The 6,336-nt window shown below is 40.7% G+C and overlaps 1 long non-coding RNA gene across 1 annotated transcript; it reads left to right on the top strand.

The window, feature by feature from the left end:
* Positions 1-414: 414 nt before the first annotated feature.
* LOC117768963 lies at positions 415-2,046 on the top strand. The gene is made up of 2 exons (XR_004615126.1): positions 415-480; positions 1,924-2,046. It is a non-coding gene; the product is annotated as an uncharacterized LOC117768963 (long non-coding RNA).
* The last annotated feature ends 4,290 nt before the right edge of the window (positions 2,047-6,336 follow it).

The raw sequence follows: 6,336 nt of genomic DNA, 5'->3' as shown, positions 1-6,336 counted from the left end.
TTAGCTAGCTATCCAAGTTGACATCCTATACACTCGACTGCCCCTTTTGAAATTGACTTAACGTTGGCTAATATATGCTAATAACTAGTTAATATTAGCTAGTTATCATTGACAGTTACTAGCGAACTTACCGTGGCATGAACTGCAGGATGGTGGGCTTTCAGGTGTCTTTTGAGGTTCGTCGTGTTCTTCCCACTCATTTTAAAACCGCATGATTTATCTCCCGGTTATTACAGTGCATTGGGTTTTCTTTTCCATCACAATATAATTGAAGTGTGCCCAAATATCCATTCTTCTTTTCCTTCCAGACGCTTGACCTTGTCCTTGAGCCATCATACAATGTTGAACCAGTCGTTAGGGCTTCACTTGCATGTCTGGGCATGTCAGGGAGGGCGTGGAGTATGGATACAGAACCCGGCAACATTCAACCAATGATGTCAGGTGCATGCAAGTTTAGAATTTTTTTTTTATTGTGAGTTAGTCCAGGGGTTCCCAAAGTGGGGGTCCCGAGATAGTTTTTTCCTTTTCTTTGTTGACCCATGAGGTTATTACTACACGGATTAGCGGAACGAGTGAGAGTTGCAAGGCCAAAAGATAGTCCTTACTAAACAGACAGACAATCCCAGCCGAAGCTCAAAAGGCATCATATGATGTGGCATATTTAATTGCACAGGCATAAAAGCCACACAATCGGCGAAACGTTAATTAAACCCGCTGCTGTAGATAAATCAGCCCGTGATCTGGAATCAGTGCCGCTGTCTAACGGGACTATTGCCCGGCGCATCACCGACATGGCCCGGGACATAAAGTGCCAGCTGGTTGATAGAGTTAAGAAAGGGAAATATGCTTTACAGTTAGATGAATCCACAGATATATTAAACTCTGCCCAGCTGCTTGTTTTCATCAGATACAGTTTTGACAGAAAACGTAATGCTGTTTTGCTCCGCGCTCCGGAGTGGACGTGCACAGGTGAGGACATTTTTACAAAACTAAAAGAAGAGGGACTATCTTCTGAAAGCTGTATTGGTGTGTGTCAGGACAGGGCTGGAGCGATGCTGGGGAAAAGAAAGGACTGAAAGCGAGGGTCTTACAAGTGGCGCCGCACGTAAATTTCACACTCTGTATTATTCACAGAGAATCTCTTGCAAGCAAAACACTTGAACCAGAGCTTAAACATATTCTTGACATTGCGATAAAAATGGTCCACTACATAAAAACACGTCCACTCAATATCAGACTTGCTCTTGCGGGAAATGTGCTGAGCCGCCTGTATGAACTGCGGGACGAGGTGCGCATATTTCTGATGGAGCATGGATCCCAGCTCGCTGAGCACCTCACTGACCCTGACTGGTTAACAAGGCTGGCGTACTTGTGCGAAAATACTTTCTCAGCACTGACATACATAAAGAATAAATACAGAGTGCAGTTAAACGTGGACAATAATCTCCGAGTCGCCGTCGCCAAAATAAAGCCGAGAATGGACTTGCTCTGCTCCATGCATATTGCCCACCTATAGTGAGTTAAGAAATTAAAGTAATGTTTAGGCTAAAATAAATAACCCTAAAGTTTTTGCACATGGCAGCAATAAGGTGTCTGCTGCTCGTTTTGCATACAGACGCGCACAGACATCACCTGCGCACTTTTTATACTTACAACATATGCTCACTCAGCCCTGCTGTTTATACAGGGAGTTTCCCTGTATTCTGGTTATATTCTATTTCTTAAATTGCTATAAAATAATATCATGGCTGTAAGGCTGTTGTTCTTTTGTGTTGTATTAATGCCCGTGTTTGCATAGGCCTAATAGTGCGTGTGCGTGGCTGTGCGCAACATTATATACCACATCCAGGGTAGGTGGGGGTCGCCAGTCTCTGGCACCGTTATTTTGGGGGTCGCGGGCTGAAAAGTTTGGGAACCCCTGAGTTAGTCAACCACCAACATTTTCGTCTCGTCTCGTCTCGTCAACGAAAGTTAAAATAGATTTAGTCATAGTTTTTATTTTCAAAGATCCGTTTTCGTCACGTCTTAGTCTCGTCTTAGTCATGGGAAAAAGGTCGTTAACGAATATTCTTCGTCATAGTTTGCGTCAACGAAATTAACACTGCTTCACACATACACAGAAAAACACACACAATCGGATCATCATACCCTGTTTAATCCTCTCTGGAGTCAAACCATTAGTAAGTAACACACACGCCCAGTTGGCCCATACATGCTATGGTTATGTGTGTCTGTGTGAACATTTTAGCATTGCATAGATTATGCAGCAATGAAGAGACATATCATTACTTATTGAACAGATATATGCAGACATTTTGCGTGCTATAATAATAATAATTATTTATTAAGTATAGGTGCCTTTGCGTGCTATATGGTGACCCTATCATGTTAAATGGGAGCGCTCTAAACTCCATCCATTATAGATGACTGTGGCTTCCCCATCGTAGCATGTTGAGCTGCTGTGGCTTGCCGAGTGTGACAGGTCAAAAGGCTGAAATGCAACATGGATTCTAAAAGGACAAAATTACTTTGAGCTGGGTGTAGAGAGACTGAGGGAACACACACAAACACACACACACACACACACAAGAGTATGATCACAAATACACATTAGCTGTATACATCGTTGCAAGCATGCAGTCACATAAACAAAGGTTAGAGAGTTTAATAGCATTGAAACAGCAGATCTTACTGATGCCAGGAGGTTAAACCATTATATTCGAGCAGAAATTGCTTCATTCTTTTCTCCGGTGCTGATGTATGTGTGTGTGCAGACCCTATGACAGAAAGCAATAATGTCTGAGAAAGGGATTTTTACTGTGTGCCAAAAATACAGTTGGAATCGATGCCATACTTGCACATGGCAAAGTTTTTCTTTTATAATTCAGCCTCTCTAATGAATTGAGCTGTTGCAGATCTGTGGAGATCAGTTCCAAGTCCATACCAGTGGAATACATTTGATTGTTTTGTTTTTGATTAATGACAAATATATAATTTTTTAAAAGGAAGGTGACTGATTCAGACTTCATTGGTGTGAAAGGAACTCATCAGTCTCAGAAGCATTTGATGGATTTCCATGAAATTTCTAAAAAATCTGTGCTCCCTACTCATCATTACCATTGAGCACAGTAATGTGCATATTTTGGCAAGAGAAGACAGATAATTTGAAAGAGGAGAGAAAGATGCCATCTTTGTTAACCGGGAACAGCCACCAAAAATACACCCACACTGCCGGAAGAAAGCCAAGAGGAAGAAGAAGCACCAACAGTTTTTGCACTGGCTTGTTTCACAGACGTGTTCAGAGACTCTTGCCTCCTGCTTAATCCGTGTTGCCCTAGACATGCCACATGCACCAATTAAAAAACATGGGAGGACAGGGATAGCAAGTAAACACCAGACTTTAGAACTGAAGAAGCCTTGGGAGGTGAAATGTCTTCCAGAAACACAGTCCAGAAAACAAGTTCATTAGGTTGTTTTTTTAAATCATTTTTTGTAGTTTATTAAGATGCCTTGACAGCTGTTAGCTTTTCTTATTTGGTTTAGAATCCAGCATTGGTGTTTGTCACATGCTTAAGCAAAGATGGTCCATGATATGCTTCAAAAAGTGTCCGAAAATAAACTAACAATAGTAATTTTGTCTTGCTTGAATTTTACATCGATGTTTGAAACTTTAGCAAGGGACAAATACATCACACTGCCACACTGTTTGACAAGTGGGAGGTGTTGTCAAGACCCGCTGTTGTCTCTCCCACAGGACTGAGGTTTCCAATACTCACCTTAACTAAAAACAACCAATGATAAAGTTAGAAAAATAAAACTACACTATGATACTCACCCTGAAAGTTGCTCTTAACAACACAGTGTCACCCTGACCTGGGGATCAGCAGGCAGTTTATTACAAACCCCTCTAACACAGTCACTCACTGTGTGTTTGCGCCTTGACTCAACTTCATTAGGAATCCAAGTCTCTGCAAATGTGTCTAATTACATCTGTATGGGTGTGAGTGTGTGTGTGTCCACGGCTAGTTGGCTGCCTATTTGTTGAATCGACACAAAGTCTTGTTGGATTACTGAATTATTAGATCAAACTGCTTTTGTGGTGCTAAATTACAGATCCAGTGTGTGTTTGTGTGTGTGTGTGTGTGTGTGTGTGTTTGCATGGGATATTGAGCAGCAGTTGCAAAGTACTTGGTGCTAATGAACATCAGGAAGCTACACAACAGTCCACATTCACTATGGATACACACACACACACACACACACACACTAAGGAGACAACATCTGAAACAATTGTCACACTGTGAGTAAATGAGCCATTTTTCATTAGTAAACTGATAGTAAATGGTTTTCAGTCATATGCATAATGATTAAATGAATGAATGGATAGACAAATGGATTGCAATTTCACAATAATTATTGATTATTTCAATTATTAATTCGCAGTGGTTTTAAAATGAAACATTGTGTGGAAATGTTTGCATAAAGGGAGCATTACTTTCAGTTGTCCAGAGAAACAGAGGGATTTTGTCACATTAAGAGGGTTGGAGAGAGGAATGGAAGGAAGATGGAAAGGTGGGGTTTTCTCTTAGATTTGAAAACTGAGACAAAGTGTTTATTCACAGAGCCTGGGCCGAATGAGAAGGAAAACACTATGATTAGAGTTTTCCACCATGTTTTGCTGACACCTGTGGTCTTTGTCGTTTAATCTGCCTGTTTGAACTCAGCTCTCTCACACATGCACGCACGCACACACGCGCGCACACACACACACACACACACACACAGGAGAGCAGAGTGGCCACAGTGGAGACAATGAACCAGTTGAAGATTAGGTAATGTCTCAAGGTGATGACAACTCAGTGAGGCACAGAAGCAATGTTTCCATCTGCATTGTCAGCAGTTGTTTTAAACAACCACAATGCACTTGCACAAACAACCAGCTTATTGTTGCACTAAAGCTAAAACAAGAGTAACTTGTATGCAGCCTGTTTTAGGTCTGAATTTGTATTTATTTGACTTTTCCAGTGAGATATTAAGTGTATTAAGTGACGTTTCTGCTCTAAAAAAATATTTAGTTATATTAAAAATATAAATGATTTATAATCCTCTTCTGATTCATTTTTGTAAATCAGGAGCATGCATGGAGATGAAGTGCTAAACAGGCAGTGTACTCATTATTTCCCAAAAATTCACACCCCTAGAATAAAACTTTAAATATAGTGTTTCCCAGTAATTATCTAGACTGTGCCAGCCTGCAATATTCTAATATGTCCTGCCACATAATGAGCAGAATATTTTTTACACTTCTGATTATAACACGAGACATCTTGGTGTTTTGCTCCGTTGCACTGCATAGCTGTGTGAAGCACTGTTTGCCACACACACCTCATGCTGTGGCTCATAGTGTGTTTACTGTTGACACAGTCAGACGTCATAGTTGCAGTTGTGCACATAACAGCAAGTGGCATGAAATTCAGTTCTCCTTTTCATGAGAGAACTCCTTTCACATTTAAGTCTGTGTACCTGTCAATCTTAATCTGTTGCGCATCAGTGACCTCTGTGCACCTCTGCCATAGATTGACTTAATTATGTTGGGAACACGGAAATAACTTCAAAGCCTCTTTTAAATATCTTCAAATTCATAAACCACCACCACCGACACAAACCCCCAGAACCCACACCCCTGTCCCCAAAACCTAGGGACAGGAAGAGAAGAGGATGAAAGTGGACAACAAATACGATGTAAGAGAATGACAGGAAAAGGAGGGCAGGAACAGAAAAGGTGGACAGAAAAAAGGTGAAAAAAAGTAAGACTGGGAGTAAAATGAGCGAAGTGGTTAGAAAACAGAAGAACAAGGTGAAAAATGAGAGGAGGGGAAGAAAGGGAGTGAAAGAAAGAATGTAGAGGCAAAGAAGGAAGGATAGAAGGCAAGAGAAGAGACATGACTTGTGAATTAAAGGGGGACAATTAAGAAAGTTTTTCAATTAAGTTAGAAAAAATGTCTCCCCCCCCACACACGCACACACACACACACAAAGTCTTTTACAAATGTCTGACTTGGGATATTGCTGCCATTAAATAACACTTATATCTTTTCTTCTTCTATCACTCTTTCATTGTTCCACCACAACTGTCGCCCTTTTCACATTTTTCTCCTCTTCTTCATCTAACCATCCCCTTTCTCTAAACTTCATCATGTCCTCTGTCACATTTATTTTTTTTATGTTGTCACTATTTCTTTCCCCTTCTACCCTCTGTCTATCTCAAGTTATTTAAAACTGTTAAGTGGCATTCTGCAACATCACACCAAGCCTTGTAATTCAAACTCTTTCCTT

The sequence above is a fragment of the Hippoglossus hippoglossus genome, chromosome 10, assembly GCF_009819705.1.
Source record: "Hippoglossus hippoglossus isolate fHipHip1 chromosome 10, fHipHip1.pri, whole genome shotgun sequence".
NCBI classification, from domain to species: domain Eukaryota; kingdom Metazoa; phylum Chordata; class Actinopteri; order Pleuronectiformes; family Pleuronectidae; genus Hippoglossus; species Hippoglossus hippoglossus.
This window is presented reverse-complemented; position numbering and strand designations above follow the sequence as displayed.